The sequence below is a fragment of the Microtus pennsylvanicus genome, chromosome 16 (assembly GCF_037038515.1).
Source record: "Microtus pennsylvanicus isolate mMicPen1 chromosome 16, mMicPen1.hap1, whole genome shotgun sequence".
NCBI lineage: Eukaryota > Metazoa > Chordata > Mammalia > Rodentia > Cricetidae > Microtus > Microtus pennsylvanicus.
Genome location: NC_134594.1, coordinates 15705312 through 15724726, shown reverse-complemented (window position 1 = coordinate 15724726; position 19415 = coordinate 15705312). Strand labels below are relative to the sequence as shown.

Below are 19415 nucleotides of genomic sequence, written 5' to 3'. Positions count from 1 at the left end.
TAAATACACTCAAAATTTTAAATGTTAACCCTGTAGTTAATTTTGAATTATCCACTCACTCCATTTGGGGCAAACATAAGACACAGACTCTCTAGGACCATAGGAGTCCCACTTCTGCCACAGATCACTTTTCTATATTTTTCAAACATATAAAATACTCATTTTACTCAAAATGTAGGCCTTTAAACTCCCGAGCCCAGTGAAAATTTACTCCCATAATCCATCAGTTCGCCATCTCTAGTCTAGATCATTAAACTGCGCTCAGCTACCACTCTTAGGGAGTCCATTTCCATTCATTGAAGAAGTGGGGATTCAGAAATTCCAGAGGCCTGGGATTATTTACTGCCTGGTGACTTCGATGGCTCTTCTGTGTAGATTTATGGGCTCACTTGTTATGGTGCATGATAAATATGCTTTGTCTGAGCTGCAGTTCCAAGATAACCATCGGGCTGGGAGCCCCCAGAACAATTAAATCACTTCTCATATATTTTAATGACTGTGGGGAACTCATTATATCTGGTTTTACTGAAGGCGTGTAAATAGATATGAGCCTCACATTCCAATTTCATCTTTCATATGAGTTTGAACAATGTCTACGCTTCATCGTGGTGCTTTTAACCGTGATTTTAAGATGCTGGAAACACAAGGTCTGAATTACTGGATTTGCTTATTGCTTTGGTCTGGCTGTGGCATTAAGGTTCAAGGACAGAGTAGCAATTCAAAACTAAAGCTTTTCCATATTAAACTTTACAAGAATCCACAAAATATAATTGTTCCATTCTGAAATTCTAAAGGCAAACACAGACTATGCTTTATTATTAAATAAGGCACGGGTATTTAATGAGTAACCTCACAGCACAACAATTTCAAAATACTTCACAGGTCTTAAGGCTGTGTTTGACCTGCCTTCTCTGCATCATAGTGGGGAGACTGATGAGATTTGTGTAAAGACAACTGGACTTTTACCCACTGAGTAAATAAGCCCGGATTCTTTATTTTCCAAAGGAAAAATCCTGCCTAACAATATATAGTATAAGCTTTCCGAATCTATAGTGCCTTTTGGAAATAATAAATGCAGGGGAGCTCTGGGATTTGGCAAAGGGCACAGGAGTCAGAGCAGATTAGCAGACTCATCAATAACAATCAGAGGTTCCCCGTGTTGTGTCTTTCCCAGGTATCACAATCTACGCCATGCAACAATCTGTGGACAAGGAGAGAACAAATAAATCAAAGACAGAGGGAACTGCTATTTTCGTCAGTTTGCTTTCTTGTGCTATAATGTTGCTTCATGTAAATTTCAAACTGCACTCCTTGGTTTGTGTATTTAGGAGGAAAAGAGGGACCATGAAGTTGCGTGTGTAGGGAAGCGAAGGAAGATTAGGGAAAACTGGGAGAGGTGATAATAATAATAATAATAATAATAAAAAATAAGTTTCTCAAAGGACAGATAAAACCATTGCTAAATTTAGGGATAAAAGTTCTTATGTAAAATCGAAGTCACCGGAAAACTAAAATCTTAAAAGTATTAGAAGGAAAATTTTGGGCTTTCATCAATTTGATAACAGTAGTGTTTGGGACATTCACCATCTGTGCACATATTTTCAACTGCTCTCTTCTCTTACATCCTCAGGAAAAGAAGTGGACGCTGCTACATTGAATTCAGCACTTATATATTAAAAACAACACTGGCTTAAATGCATTTGGATCATATTTTTGGCTTCCTAATAAAATATCAGAAAGCAAACAATACGTGGCTCTGAATAAAAATCTAAGACAATTTATAATGGACTTAACACATGTATAATAATCTACACTTATACTATATGTTTTATATGAGAATGAAATCTCTGAAATTATGTTATTAAAGTAAACCTATTAAAAAATTATCCAACTGTAAAGCTTGATCTTGATGTGTAAGCAAATAATTTGCTAGTTGTTATTGTTGGTTTAATAAAATAGATATTAATTTGTTAGTTTTTGCTGTTGTTTTAATAAAATGGATATTGATTTCCTAGTTGCTGATCTTGTTTTAATAAAATAGATAAATTTTCTAGTTGTTGTTTTAATAAACTAGATAGTCCTATTGTGGCCATAGCAGTTGAGAAAATTGTAAGTAGAACCGATTAAGACTGAAAGTCTATTTTTTTCTCTTTGACTGAAATAAGCAGAATATAGACAATGATTGATGGCTTTTGATTCTGTATAAATCAATTCCATCCAGAGCTTGTCCAGTGAATTTTAATTGCGCGCCCTTTCTATAGAGTCATTAGTAAAATAAAACAAGAAACCTGTATTTGCAATATAAAAACCATCAGCTTGGCTTAATGGAAGTTATGTGTGTCTGTGAGTTTCCAGTTGCATTTGTCTACCTGTGACAACGACTCTAACTGTTAGAGTGGGTTGCGGTTGTTAACACAGGCTTTTTTTTTCTAATAAACTAAATCTAAAAGCAAATAATTCTAATATGATAGTTGAAACTATGTAGCAATTATGTTTTAATTCTGCTTTCCAAAGAAAGGAGGAAGTCAAGTTCATTAGCCGTTTCTGATTTGCTCACAATCTTCCCACCATCTTATGTGTGCTCCTTTCTCGGGAACAGAGCTGGGAATTTCTACTCATTGTTTTTCTTGCAAAGCAACAAATCTTTTCTAGATTGACAGTATTCAAATGTCTTACTAATGAGTAAGAACGTTTCTCAAACTAGCAAAATAATTCAAAGAGAGTCTTAAACTCTTCCTAGAGGAAGCAGAACAGAAAATGTGAACAAAGGCTAGTAGGTACAAAATATAAAAATAATTACCTATAAACAAACTCAGCTTTCCATCATTTAAAATTGAAGAGAATATATTTTTCCCAATGATATCAGCCATCAAATCACTAATGGAGAATTACAGAACAACAAAACAAGACACAAATAAAAGAACAAACAAACAACAACCACAAAACAGGTAATAGCAGGCCTATGTGCAGATGGGACCAATAGCATTTTCCAATTTGATTTCACTATTAAAAAATAATGCTTTAGTTTTGAAAAAATAAGTAAAAATTGTACTTGTGAAATACTTTCTCATTGTGCTCCACACAGAAGAAATGATCATGAAGATAAAGGAGAGAAACAGTTTGAAAAGGCCTTTTATTCCTAATAGCTGAAGAGAGTTATTTAGGCAACACAAAGTATGAGCATGTTTATGTATGTCCAGTGTCTATGTGTGCTGTGTGTATGTTTGTGTCCATGGGTGAGCTTTGTGTAAAAGGATTAAAACTTCAATCAAAGCCTTTATTAATCTTAGCTTAAACTAGGTTCCGTTTTAGGCATGAACTTTTGGTAATTGGAGCTAATGGCTCTTCCAATTGACAATGGAATGCTACAGTTGCTGGATATTCGATTTCTGCACAACACAGACAGTGCCATTGTTCAATAGGTGCGAGGCCTTTGAGCATAGATAATTGATCATAAATCTTTAGGCAGCCCAGCTGGTTTCCCATATGACTACAGAAAAGCACCATCTGGCCCCCAGTGCTTCCATGGTTCCCCAGAACCCACAGGTTAGAGAAAGAAAATCTGTCACAACATTAGGCCACTCTCCAACTGGTGGCAGATAAATGATCCCTTCACATGAAGTGAAATGGGACAGTGAAATTGTTGTGGATTCTGCAGTCCTTGCTCTTATCTGATCACGCCTGCAATATAAGGAGTTCAACAACTCATGGAGGTTAAATTTTAAGATTCCCGTTCTTTGAAAAAAATTACTGTTTGGCTTGGATCAAAAATGAATAGTAAAGGGTCATGGAGATGCATTGCCTCTATTGTGGCCCCTTGAATACTTGGATTATTTTATTAGATTTTGCCAATATGATTAAAAATAATGTCTTTTTTTCCCCTTTGCAATATCATGCTATCATAGTGTGGCTGAACCCTCCCCTAGATTTACTTTAAACCCTCATGTGGCAGGGGAAAATAGCGCATTTCAACACCCAGAGGTAAGACAGCTGTTTTCATCATAAGATGAAGGTGCTAAAACCAATGGAGAAGTCCCCAAAGTGTGCAAGTTAAGATTTAAAGGAAGAACATTCTGAAAAAAAATTATGTATGTGTATGCGTGTGTGTGTGTGTGTGTGTGTGTGTGTGTGTGTGTGTGATGTTCTAGAAGGAATCTTTAGATAGAGTCAATAAGACATGGATACCCAGACACTACAGCTTTCCCATCAGGACCATCTGCTTATCAGGTATCCAGGACCTTAGACAACCTTGCTCAAATCTCCCTGGACCACATTACTTTCCTTTTAATCTGTCTATGGCAGGGAAGGAGATGTTGATGTGTACACTAGGATACGAATGGCCAAGGCAAGATCTTTGTGAGGTTGTTTGTGTGCACACATGAGTGGGAGCTCTGATGTGCATGAGACCTGTGGACACTGGCTGAGGAGAAAAAGATGAGGGCACTCTGTGGCCCGAGGGTATGGGGGTGAGGCACATTGAAACATAAACACCATGGAGCAAGAGAACTTTAAATTCTAACATTCTTTCCTTGGCACGAATAAAAAAAGATAATTTAACCTCACATTCATTGGTTTGGTTGAAAAAAATTAAAATTTTAAGATACATTTTACTTAAATTTTAATGCTCATAAGAAACCTCTTTTAATATGGGTGAATATGAATTTAATTCCTTGTTTCTAAATATGATTAAAAGGATAATTTGTCTATTATTATGCGTTTCAAGAGTCTCATTTTAGTGATGAATGAATGGTAACACACACAGGTCCATTCACCTAACACACCACACAACAGGATTGGGTAAAAGAGTGCATGACCATCTGGACAGATGTGGAAACAGCTTTTAACAGAATTCAACGTTGTAAAAGTTGTGAAAACCCTGAAGAAGGCATCAATAGGAGAAAGATATCTCAACACAATAAAACTATATATGGAAAACCAGTAGCCAACATTATGAGTAATAGGGGGATCTCTGTGCAAGTGAGTACCCTATATTAAAACAAAGCATGGGTGTCCACTCTTATTAATGTTCTGCAGAACTCTTAAACTAAGTAAAAAATAAACTTTCAAAGTACATATGATACAATCAGTATGCGAGCCAATGAAATATCATAGAATGTATATATAAATGTATATATAATATATAAATATGTAAACTATATAAATGTATATATAAAGAGAGAAAATATACCCAACATCTCTAGCCATCACGGAAATGGAAAACAAAGTGTTCTGAAATCCTCCCTCATCCCTGTTGGAGCAGCTTCCTTTAAAGGCCACAAATGCTGGGAAGGGTGTGGGGGAATGGAACCCCACAATGCTGATGAAGCAGAAATTAGAGCAATTCATTTTGCAATCAGTGTGGTGATGCCACTAGCAGAGGCTTAGCATCCAACACAACTCTGTCAGTCTTCTAGGAAATATGTCCTTAGAACTCAGAGTCAGCATGGGGTGGAGATGGCTGTGTCTGTTTTCATTTGCAGCCATCTTCACAGTAGTGAGGTTGTGGAATGAGCATGGATGTCCACGAGCATGGGAATGGATAAAGAACGCATCACGCAAACGCAGTTGGATCAGGATCCAGCAACGAAGATGAAAAAATGTCATTACAGGAAACTGGATGGAAGCTGAGGCTCTCATTTCTGTAAAATAAGTGACATTCAGAAAGGCAGGAGCCATGTTTGCTTGCCTATGTGGAACTTAGATTGTCTTTTAATGACGTGAGGGTAGAAAGAGGCTGGTGGCAGAAGCTGGGAGAGCAATGGGAAAGGCTCTCCCAATGGGAGAGAATACAGGGGTGGATGTGATCAAAGAGACTGCATACATGCACAAGGCTGTCACAGTGACCACTGTGTTTTGTAACTGATATCCACTGTGGTAGTAAATTCTGATTATCAATATGATTAGACTAAAGAACAGCTGAAACGTAAGTGGGTTACACATTAGGAGTGCCTGTGAGCCTTTTCCCAGACACATACATACATATATGTGTATGTATATGAGTATATATATATACTGATGAGTATATATATTAGTGTTTATAAACATTCTTTACAATAAAAAACACTCAAATATTGCATATGGATAATCTTGTATGAGTACTGAAAAAGGCATTTATATATGAAGATATGCACACACACAAGATTCAGACAGACAGACAGACAGACACACACACACACACACACACTAGCTATGAGCCTGTAGAAAGACAAGTATAAAATTATGCCAAGAGTGAGGTTTTCTGTGACCTATCACTCTATGTATGCGGATTTCTAAAAATGTAAGTCTTCTATGGAATGTTTAATAAAAATACCGTGGCTTTTGCAAGATTGATACTATTTTTAGTGAGTATGACCTAATGATGTCACTGATTTATGAGTCTGTGGCCCTGGCTGAACCTTAGTGCCAGAGATATTATCTGCTACACTATCCAGGGAGCTGTTTTTCATGTTGCCTTTAGTTGGTCTGGAGTCTGGATCTTAGGGGGTCCCCACATACAGGGCCAGATCCTGGGCTTTCTTCACAACCCACACAGAGGTGTAGAACCCTCATACAGTTATCCAGGACACCAACATGACATGCACCATCGTACTTGGAGGTGCCTTTTTTCTAAGGACAAGCACGTACCACTTCCATAAGCATTGAGGTCATTCATAGTGAGCATGATTATTATCAGGAGGGAGAGTTAGTCATCAATCCTCCAGGTTTTAGAGTAGCCACTTATCTCTTCTGTCATGCTTTCGACAAAGCAATTTAAAGGTATATTATGGGAGACAGAAAATGAAGACGTTCACGGGGATTTAATGAATACGTCCCTTTGGACATAAACACAACTGAGCAAAATAGATCTTAATCATCTTCACATAAAAATATAAACTGCTGAAAACATTCTGATGTCTATTAGAGAACACAGTGTAACTCAGTGATGGGGCAGGGTATGGGGGGTAGATACCAGTACCCAAAGAACATTCTAGTAACTCCCTGCAGCTCCACTGCTGACCTCCAAGGGGCAGTCTGGGCATCAGATTGGTCAGCCAGCACTTAGACCGTAGGTGGGACTAGAGGGAAAGAATGCACACATTATGGCTATACATTGCCACTCATGAGGCATGCCTCCAGCTGCTACCATCTTCCAAATGGTTCTGCTCTCAACCTCTCGGTTACACTGGCCTTAAAATCAGGCTTTCCTGATTCCCCCAAGCTCATGATTCTGGACAGGTGCAGTATTTGGCTCACAGCTCACTAGAATATCAAACATGAATTTAAACGTCTAGTCAGACCATCCTACTTATGTTCCTCGGAGAAATGGGATAGTGTGTGAGACACACACAGTACAAGATCAAAGTTGACCTTGATGGGAAGCTCAGGCGTTACAACAAAATGGACTTGAAAACCACAGCTTTCACATTTAATTACACACACACACACACACATTTTCCAGGGAAAATAATGGCTAATCTTACGAACAACAAAGATTATGGGCACTGAGTGAATAGGGAAGACTGTGGATGAGCAAACCCACTCTAAAAAAAAATCACACAAGTAATTTGAAAATATGTGAAATGTCCTGTCATTTTAATGTATAGTTTGAGTGTTTAAGAGCACAGCTGTGGTCATAAAATACAACTTATTTAATATTAATAATGTAGCCATAGAAAGAATAAGTGGTCTGTAAAATTAACTCCAGGAAATAACTTCTTATTTAATGTGTAAGAATAGAAGTTGAATACAAATAGATAATTATCTGAGTGATGTCATTTTCTTCTACTATGCTATTCCAGTAATGTGTTTGAAAGATATCACATGAAGAATTACAAAGGTTTAGGCTTTAGACCATAGAGTCACTTTCTTGTGGACAGTCTGGCCAGTGTTTAGTATCAGGTTTTTTTTTTACATGTTCCATAGCTCTAAATTATAAACTGTCAATGAATCTCTTTGGTTATGGGTGTGCAGTCCCGCCCCATCCCTCACTCATCATGTATCCAAGGTTAATATTGTGATACTCTCCAAAGAGAAAAATGGAAATAAACATTTAAAAGAATTTAATAAATTATAGCAATTTTCACAACAGAGTTTCGTCATTAAAAATATTGAACACTAAAGGAAGTGATCCCAGGTGCTTATTTAAAAGTCAGCCAGTTACCTTGAGTGTGAGTGGAGGACATGCCCGAGAATGCTGCAGACACACATTTAGAGACAGAGATAAATTCTACATGTGACAGATATCATTCTAGTTCTCTGTTTTCCCTTCCTATTATGGATTTTCAAAATTCTCATGATGATCTCCTATCATCTTTAACCTTAATTATGCCAAGTGAATTATCCTGAGCATAGATTAAGTTAATGAAGCAATTGCATATTAAATTATAGCAATATTATTATTGCAGCACTCTATGTAGTAAAGGTGGCCTCAAGAAGTCTGTGTGCCATTGCCCACACAGAGCGTCTAGATTACAAACTCCTAGAAGTTACTAGAGTGTTCTTTGGGTACTGGTATCTACTCCCCACACTCTACCCCATCATTGAGTTACACTGTGTTCTCTTCTAGGCATCAGAATGTTTTCATCAGTTCATATTTTTAAGTGAAGATAATTAAGATCTATTTTGTTCAGCTGTGTTTATGTCTTGCTGTTGGGACTAATGAGTCCTGGTCTTCAGCTGCTCTTCCCTGCTAGAACCTTCTAATTGAAATTACTAAAAGCTATGCCTAGCTTAGAAGATCAGAGAATGGGATTTTCACCTGTTGGCCATTGACTGCAGTGTATTTAACCCTCCATGGTGCTATTAAAGAAGGGCTTTTGGTTTCAATGTTCTGCGTCTGTATTCTCAACCTTCAGCCCCTTGCCCAAAGCTCACAAACTGGGTTCTAGTGCACAGAACACAGACACGGGGGCGTGGTGCGCGGCATCTTGCTATGGTGTGCGGCATCTTGCTATGGTGTGCTGAAGTTCATTATGGAGAGTGGGACCAAGGACATTGAGGTTCTGGTGTCTGGGAAACTCTGAGGCAAGAGTGCCAAGACCATGAAGCTTGTGGATAGTCTGAGGATGTACAGTGGAGGCCCTGGTAATGACTACATTGGCACTGATGTGTGCCATGGGCTGCTCACACATGGTATGCTGAACCTCAGAGCAAAGATCGTGTTGCCTGGGACCCAAGGGGGTAAGATTGTCCCTAGGAAGCCTCTACCTGCTCACATGAGCACTATGCAACCTTAAGATGAAATTCTGCCCACCACTCCCATCCCAGAACAGAAGGGTGGGAAGCCAAAGCCACGTGCCATGCACAAGTCAGTACCTACAGCATAACAGGGTCATGGCAGCTGCATCTGGAGGATGGATGTTGTTCTGTAAAGACATTTTATAAAGATCTTTCACAAAAACAAAAGACCTGACGGATTGTCTCCAGTGTTCATCTGACTGGGTTTTGCTGGCCTATAGAATGTCAATACCCTGTTTGTTTAAACTGGAGGGTTGAAGCAGAGTTGAACAGAAAAATCTTGGCTCAGTAAAGGACGGTGGCTACAGGACAGCACCCTGACCCTGTGGTTCAACTCTACAGGGTAAAAAGAACAGTTTGGTTTTTATGCTCATGATAGAGCCCAAGGACTTACACACAGTACGTGTTCAGCATGCACTTTATTGTTGACCTATGTTCCTGCCCATCCTGGCTGTGATTTTTTGCTAGCTTGTAGGAATTCTTTGGTAGGCCAGCATGATAGCTCAGCGTGTAAAGATGCTTTTTATGAAAGCCTGTGCACCATGGTTTGCACTCAGCCCTGTATGTCAAAAGTAAACAAATTCGCCACTGTGTTTTGTCATGCTGTGCTAAGCTTTAGTCTCAGCATCCCTCAAGTAGAGCGGGAACTGCTGATGCCATTGATCTTAAAGTTCAGAAGTTTATGAATTGTAATGCTTGTCATTAGAGTTCACATCTCCAAATCCTGTAGGTAGTCATTATGTTTTGGGAAATATGAAAAATTCAGAAATTATCTATAGTTTATTTGCCATAATATCTTGAAAGCATTTGTTACTTATTTGCATTTTGTGGAGAATTAAAGTTGGTTTGGAAGTTCTGTAACAATAATAAAATAAAATAACAGATATCAAATGTATCATGCTATGCTTAGGCACACAAGTTGATGACCACAGTTGGAATCCATTCTCCATCGCTAAATGAACAACACTTTCATAACGTGGACAAATTACTGAGTGAGCTCTTTCACAGTGCACATGGCTGCAGAGAGTACTGTGAAGCTGGCTCAGTCATTAGTTCCTTTCCCACTGTAATCATGAAACGCCTAATAGTAATGGGAAAATGTGTTTATTTTGATTCATGTTTCAAGGGTATGGTCTATCCATGTGTGGAAGGCATGGTGACAGGAGTTCTGCTGGGTGGCATCTGATCACAGTGCATTGTAGTGAAGAAGCAGAGCCCAGGTATCTTCCAGGAGACACTCTTTCCTCAGCAAGTATCTTTGAAAGCACCTGGAATCATGTCCACAAGCATGCTTAACTTGTCATTCCAAGCCTAGTGAATATGGAAGGTCAACCACTACACGTTTGAGACAAGGTATTTAGAGAGCACGAGGCACCTTGGGGGTTTACTTGCCATCTAAGCTCCACGCCTGATGTCTTTGTAGCCATCCAGCAGTTCTCTCATATAGTCTCATTGGCCTCTCATAGTTCAAGTTCTAAACCAGTCTAGATGTCAGCAAGCTGTTGATTTTGAGAATCATAAAAATGCAATCCTTGTTTGCCACCAGGATCAACCATTTCTCATGTCCTTGAACTAATACGAACAGTGGTTCTTTGATACAAAAAGTTGTTTGTATAATTTGGTCTACTTTGTCTTCATGCCTGGTTGGGATAAACATTTTCTCATATTTAATCAGTAGTTGAATCTGCTTCTATTTTCATACCTAGGTAACTATTCTTGACTAAGATTGACAGTGAACCTAGAGACAAGAAAAGAAGAGTTAGAAGGCATTTGAGATGACACAGAAAGGCTGTCTGTCTGTCTATAACCCAACAAAGACTTAAAATAGGAGCAGCCGAGATTGAAGGAATCAGTCACCTTCCTTTGCCTCTATGAAGCATCCCATGCTAGCCAGAAGTGGCATTTCTCACTTGATCTTGTCATGAGAGATAAAACAATATTCTCAAATTATTTCCATGTGTCTGCTTCAGACAGAATACACTAGGTGTTTTCAAATTGTACAGTTTATGTTAATAAGGAGATATTCACAGACTGGGAAGAAGAAGAGTCAAAGATCAGAAGGAGAAAAAAATCATAGTTTGCTATGAAGAAAAACAAGACTCAGGTTAGAGCAGTCTTGAGTTATGTATGTCAAAGTTCATCCCAACACTCTTCTTATTACTGGGTTTGCTTTCCCCTTCGAAGTAGATTTCCACTCCACAGCTGGTTTCTAGGTTTGGAAAGGCCACATTTTAAATTTCAGCTTTGCTTTTGGCTGCCATTCCAAAGAAAAGACTCTATGCAAGTTAGAATAAGACCATATACTGAACAAAGTTCCGGAGTCATAAGACCCCTGGAAAGCATGGCTGGATCCTTAGAAATAAGTTTACGGTGGATCAGATGAAGGCTGATTAACACGAAGCCACTTGGAAAGCTGCTCCCGCCAATTAACTCAGGGCTGAAACCACTCAGAAATGCAGACTGTGTTGTTTTCAGTGGACAAGGGCGACAGATCCATACAACGCAATGGGTCTGAAAAGCCATCCTTCTTTCAGGAAGGAGGATAAGCTCCTCTAAGGAGCGGCTCTGTTTGGTTTGGGTGGGGAGCTGTTTTTCAGCGCTTCCATCGTCAAGTATCCAGATTTTCCACAAAAACTGCCAGATGCCATGCAGGGAAGACCTGGACCATGATCCTCTGCTTTCCCAGAAAAAAATAAAGTATCCAGAGTCTTGAGTGAAGCCCGTTTTCTGGTCAGCTCCATTTCCAACTCAGGTTGGATTTTTCTAGGAACGCAAGTGGAATGAGACCCTCTGTTCTCACAGACTCGGGCGGAGCTCTTTCCACAAGGACGTGAGAGTGGGGTCTTCCGGTGATAAAAAACATAGAGCCTCCACTTTTCTGCCTTTTGGAGGCAACAGATTCTGTCTTGACTTCCACCGAAAATGCAACTTTCATAACAAAAATACTTATTCCATCTTTCTAAAACTATAGAGAAAAAATAGACAAAACCAGCAGATTATCACATTTGTGGACATTTAATTGTACTACATGTTTGTTAAAATTTGCAAAAGTAATCATTTAATTTAGAACATTCAAAACCGATTTTAATAACAAGTATATTTTATCAAGAAAAAGTATGCAGCAAAAATTAAAAGGCTAAATATTCTCATTTGTATTTTGTCATTGCTTATTAAATTTTGTAAGTGAAGTTATAGGTTATGACAATGTTGGTAAATTATGGGATTAATTAAAATATGAGAAAAACAGAGGGACACATACCATAGACCAAATACATAGATTCAGTCACTGAAAAAATATTCTCCTGCACAAATTGAAGTAAAGCTGACATTCTCTATGAAATGTACAGGATACTGGCTTTTCTCTCTGGAGACCTTATAACAAAGCCAAGCATAACTAGAAGACATTTTTTCAGAACACTGCAGAAATACAACACTGCATATGTTAAAGCAAAGATGTATATTTATTGGTTATATTTAAGACAATTTATAGGAATTCATTTTTAAATGAAATATATAAAAAACTGGCTGTCTATTTATCTTAAATCACAGTAGGCATGGTTGGAAAAATACCTGTTGGGTTATCGTGTCCACCCTTCAGCTCAGGCAGGATAGACTTCCATCCCAAGGGAAAGGAGTTAGCACTTGGTGTTTGCCAAGAGAGCATAATATCCTACAGGGTGCGTAAGCGAATCCCTCCTAGAGCCAAGTCAATATAGTGTTTGACTTCTATCCAATAAACCACTCAAAAATAAATGTGCTTCTGTCATTCCACTTACACAGATCCTGGCAACTGCGTTCTGTTCTCGTTGGCACATTTGCAAAGTCTTATCAAGAAAACTCTCCAATAAGAATATATGGCAGTGCTATTTATGGATGAAAATATCTTAAAGTAAAAAGAGTCGGAAGAATGTGTTCCTTAAATAATATTTTGGAAAGATAAAAATGCTAAACCACAAATGATACATATTTCTGAGAAAGGCTAACTATCTCTACCATTTACTAGTAGAATTATCAGCAGAGTCTGTGCACGTGGGAACAGAATACATCCGACTTGATAAAGGGCAGTTGGAGATGGGAGTCCTTAAGGCAGTGTGTACAATGTCAACACAGGCTGGTTAATATGTCAGGCCTTACCAATTACAAGGGTCTCATCCCACAACTTCTCACTTCTTGGTTGTGGATGAAGACCTCTGTTTCCTCTGGAGAGCTGCTGGATTTGCTCATGTCTGTAGACATCTGGATGCCTGATTGGTTCTCTTCTCTCCTCTCATCTCATTGATTAATCTGGGCAGTATTCTGTTTATGACTCATATCCTTTTCAAAACAATAATTTTCAGAGGAGATGGCTTGGTGGTCAAGAGTGTGTGCTGCTCTTGCAAAGAACCAGAGTTCAGTTCCCAGCACCCATGTCAAATGGTTTACAACCCCCAGTGTTCCCTGCCAAAGGGGATCCAATATCCTCTTCAAGACTGCAGACACCTGCACTCAGATGCACAAGCCCATACACACATGCTTACACAGGTACACACACATTTGAAAAATTAAATCCTGAAAATAATGTCAATATTTTAAAATAGTAATGTCTAGACTTTGAACTTTCCCAGTGAATCTTATAATAGGAAAAATGGGTTGAAAGCATTCCTTCAAAGGCATTTTTTTTTCTAGAACCCACCCGCCCTCTCCACCTTCTACTTTGGTTCCTAGCTGGTCATCTCAGTAGGCGCATGCCATCGGTTTGTGTATCACTCAACTGTCAGCGTTGGCAGTACTCTGGGCTACCTGGTCAGCTGCTGATGCAACTAGTACGGGAAGTCCATCTCCAAGTCTGGATTCTTTTCAGGAAAATTTCCACAGTTTCCTATGTCATCTAAATTACTTGAGACCAGGGGTATCCAGGTCCCCACTCAGCCTTTTTCTGGGGAATCAACTCGATTTTCTGCTGGGTGCCTGCCCATTCATTAATTCAGGGCATGTGTGGATTCTCCCAGATTCTGACTCAAATAAACTCAAATAATCTTGTCATTTAGTAAACTCTACAAACTTACTAAAGTATGTCAGGATCACATTGCCGCAAGGGCATTTTTCAACTCTGTGAACAATATAGGTTGCAGAACTAATAGAACATACTACATTGCAAAAAGTTACAGCTCCCTCACCCCTGAAGAGGATGGGCATGGTCCTCATCAGCCTACATTCTCATAACCCTGTGTTGGCATCAAGGGGGCTACAGATGCAAAAATCTGGCATGGGAAGTCCTTTTGTATATGTGTTGCTATTATTGGTTAATGAATGAAGACTTTGTCTTGGTCCTACGCATGGCAGTATAGAGGTAGGCAGGGTAAATTAAACTGAACGCTGGGAGAAAGAAGGCAGAGGCAAGGAGAAGCCATGTTGCCCTGCCAGATACAGACTCTGCATGGAACCAGTCTGCACATGGAGGAACTTTCTAGAATTATCTATCTATCTATCTATCTATCTATCTATCTATCTATCTATCTATCTATCTATCTATCTATCTATCATCTATCTATCATCTATCTATCTATGTATCTATCTATCATCTATCTATCTATCTATCATCTATCTATTTATCTATCTATCTATCTATCTATCTATCTATCTATCTATCTATCTATCATCTGTCTGTCTGTCTGTCTATCATCTATCTATCTATCTATCTATCTATCTATCTATCTATCTATCTATCATCTATCTATAATATTGTCATCCTCTTTCAGAGATGTTCTTTTCAGTCTCCAATGCGGCCTCTGAACACTTTGAACTCTGCTGTGTCATCTTCAATGCATTGTGGTCACTCTGTGATCTACATGAAGATGACAGATGACACACAGATGCTATAGCTTATAGTTACACTATGATGTATGATATGTGACTGGGGAGTCAAGACTGAGATAAAAGACCGACGTCTGACAATGATCAGCTATGAAAGGACATAAGGACTATTTGGCAAAGTGGGGCCAACAAAATCAACTCACTACATGACTTTCTTGCTGTTCAGTAAGTTCTGGTGTTGTGAAAAGGCACAGTCATAGACAACTCTGTCTCTGACATGACATCTTCATACCACATTCTCAGAGTTCCTGTGTTTTGGAATCCTTTCCTCCTGTTTCGGGGTTCAGTCCTGATTTTCCCTTACAACTCTACTCTCATTTTGTTCTTCAAGTCCCAACTGATTGTTGTCCTATTATAAATTTATCCTCATCTAGGCCAACGCATTTTTCTATTATCACATTCCTCTTCCAGTTATCCAATATCTGCAATTCTCTTGGCATTATATGTATTTGGTCAGGAAGAGAAAACTGATTTATTGACCATCTGTCTTTAGCAACTACCTCAGCACTCAGAACACATTGTTCATTCAGTGTTTGCTATATAAATGAGGATCTGTATAAGGAAATATTTGTATTTCAGGGTTCAAAAGGCAAGGTAATATTTAAAGTTAGGATAAATAACAGTACCTTATCACATTTCAAATATATTTCATTTTTTCAAATCATAAAAGAACCCATAACCTAGACTCATTGCTGTAGTTATTGCTAACTGTCAGCTTGACACAGCCTAAAATCATATGAGAAAGGAGTGTCATTTGAGAAACAGCCCAGAGAAGAATATGTTCTGTGGGTCTGTATATGGTGATTTTTTTTTTGATGGCAAACTGGTATGGGAGGGCTCATCCAAGTGCGGGGGGTTTTATCCCAGGGCAGGTCCTAGGATATGTAAGAAAGCCAGCTACGCATGACCTGTGATTAAGCCAGTTGCCCAGCCTTCCTTCATGGTTTCTGCTTCAGGTTCTGGCCGTGATTCCCCTCAGGTATAGACTTTGTCTGGGGCCATAATGCTTTATCACATTCATCAGTTTAATGTAGAGGACCTATTCCCATAGATTTACATAGGAATAAAACCAGAATAAGTTAGCTAAGGCACAAGCAGGAATGATGGTTAACAGGAAACACAGGATATGGTGAGCTTAATCATGGAAGCATGGCATGCCACAGAAATAACTCAGTAAGTTTATAGTTATAAAATATCTTAACTGCTATAATACAGAGTTAATCAAACTTACCTCTGAGTGGTAGATGTTTATATAGGTTTTTTAACCCACTATTACATTTTATTAATTTATTTCTTTTCTTTTCTTTTTTTTTGAGACAGGGTTTCTCTGTGGCTTTGGAGCCTGTCCTGGAACTAGTTCTGTAGACCAGGCTGGTCTCGAACTCACAGAGATCCGCCTGCCTCTGCCTCCCGAGTGCTGGGATTAAAGGCATGCGCCACCATCGCCCTAATTTATTTCTTGTATGGGTATGTCACAACACCTTATGAATTCTGAGGACAACTTCTAGGAATCATTTGATTCTTCCCTACCATAATGTGGATCCTAGGGATCAAACTTAGGTTATCAAGGTTGGCAGCAGTTACCTCTACACAACGAGCCATTTCCCTAACCTGTTTTAATGAATACACTTTATAACTTATTGTTCTAAACACACACACACACACACACACACACACACACACACACACACACACACATATATGGATTGATAGTCCCCAAATAGCAAAAAGTAATTTTGCTGCAATACAATCTTGACTTCTAATACTTTAGCACAATTCTTACAGTTCATTGATATTTATACCTCTTTCCACATTTAAAAAGAAAAAGGAGTTGAGTAACAAAGTAGTGGATTATAAAACATATAATGAAATGAAAACAAGAGTCTGCACGCTCTCTGCTGTGATTTGCTATGGAACATGAAGCATCACATTCTGCCTCCTTCCTTTTAAAGAGATTCATATTACAATCATTATGTGGCTTGCACTCAAATATATTTTAGTCAGTTACAAGGAAAACCCTGCACTGTAAGGACAGAATCTAAGGTATGGAGACTGTGGTATGGGTAAAGTGCTTGACACACAAGTGTGAGGACCTGAGTTTGTATCCACAGACTGTGCATGGCTGGATGCAGCTGTGCTCACTTATAAGTGCACTGCTTCGGCAGGCAGATGGGGGTGAATACAGGAGAACCCTGAGCCCTCACAGGCCAGACATGCTGATACACATGGCAAACAACTAGACTCTAATACATGGCAAAGGAGGACCAACAACCCAGGAGCTTATTCTCTGACTTTCTGACATCCGTGTACAATTCTACACCCAGTCTCTGACTACCATGTACAATTCTACCATGTACACTCATTGGTGCATACTCACTCACACACACACACACACACAGACACGGAGAGAGAGAGAGAGAGAGAGAGAGAGATTTTAAAGAATAATAAAATGAAACATCTAGGAACTATTAAACTGATCTGGCAATTAAAATACAGTGACAAAAATTATTTGAATCTGTCTAAACACAGATATATCTACTGGTGAACTGCTTTTCAAATAGTTAGGGGAAAGTATCTTTACTACTTCAAAAATGTATTCAGAGGTCAGAGAAGGTTGCAGTACTTCTGTACGCTGTGAATTTACTGACACCCACAATTCCCAAACTAAACCAATCAACCATGAGAGAATGATTGACAGTCTAGCGTCTTACATAAACACAAACATGAAAACCAAGATTAAATATTGAAATAATTTAAGTGTTTGAATACGATGACCCTGTTACAGTCTCAGCATGTTAAAGAGTTAGTGTGCTCAACATACTAACAGCAAAAGGAGAGACAATGCATTAGTTCTCAGCAGGCACAGACACTTGACAAAAATGACACGGGCTAATCTCATGCTAATTCCTAAGTGTGCAACCTGAAACTGAAACCACACCCAGTGTTGAGGAAACCATTCTGCTTTTCTCAGGTAAAATAGAGACAAAGCGATATGAATTTGATTTACGATCTAGTCTGAAGTGAACATGTACGGGAGTGAGGGAAGAGGACCACAGGAAGGAGACGGGGACAGCTTAAAGGACTTCAGGTCAGAAGGAGGAAAGGAAATTGATTTTAGGGTGGAGAGCATGATCCCTTGATTAAATTATCTGATGGACACACAAGCATATTTCCTAAATCTATTAAGTTGTTTTATGTGGTTTCATCCACATGAAAGTGATTTGTTTTTCCAAATTCTATCAAAGAAAAATAATGCAACAGAAGGGAGAAAAGAATTCTGTTCATTGCAGCATAAAAACATTAAGGCACTTGTGAGTATATTGAAGAACGGAAGATGTAAGACATGTATGGTAAAATATAAAAATATCATAGAGAGAAATTAGAGAAGATGTGAACAATTGGGAGAAAGTCTATTTTCATGAACCTGAAGAAATGTATTCAGTTTCAGCATGGCATTTCTTCCCAAATGAGTTTATAAATTCACTGTGAGCCTCATCAAAATTCTAGGAGGGTTATTTTGCAGAGATCGACAATCTGCACTTAGAGTTTACATAGAAACCCTAAGGGTTTTGAATAGCCAAAGTCATATCAAAAATGAGAGCCAGGTTAGCAAGCTGGTACTCCCTACGCTTGCTCTGACATTGGCATAATATGGGCCCCGAAGACCAGGAACACAGCTGAGCATTCACAAAGCAACTCTCAGGCACACTCACATTGAAGGACTGTCTACCTAGTCATCAGTTGAGCCAACAGGGAAAACTCATTTCAACAGATGATGGCGAGACCCTGGAAAACCACCAAAGAAAATACAGTCATCCTTACACACATACAGGGCACCTAAGAAATAGTCAGAAAACTATCCCTCAGGAAAAAAAATTATCACATTAGTTTATAAACTTAGTTTAGTCAAGTGTTCTTTGGTGTGATTCTGAAAGCAGATCCATAAAAGGAAAACATAACGAGACCAGCTTCACTGTAGTTCAAATACTTATGCAGCTCAAAATACAGCCCTGAACACAGAAATTCCTGTAAGAATATTAAATTGGGGAATCTTTGCAAAGAATATATATGAAAAAGAATAGAATATGTATAGAGACAATGTTAAAGCTTTTAAATATACAATGGAACATGTTGTGATGGCTATTCCTGGTTTTAAACTTGAATATACTATATACAACTGGAATGAACTATAATCCAGCTATGGAAGGCTCACTTGTGATCCAGATCTTGAGACTGGATGGCACATACCTTTAATCCAGACCTTGAAGATGGAAGGCACACCTTTGATCTGGAGTGGAAGAAGGAAGGGTGTTCTTCACCTGCTTGCCCTCACGACTGTCAACCCA

General features: G+C 38.7%; 1 pseudogene; it reads left to right on the top strand.

The window, feature by feature from the left end:
* Positions 1-8951: 8951 nt before the first annotated feature.
* On the top strand, positions 8952-9305 carry LOC142836542 (small ribosomal subunit protein uS3-like; annotated as a pseudogene).
* Positions 9306-19415: the final 10110 nt, after the last annotated feature.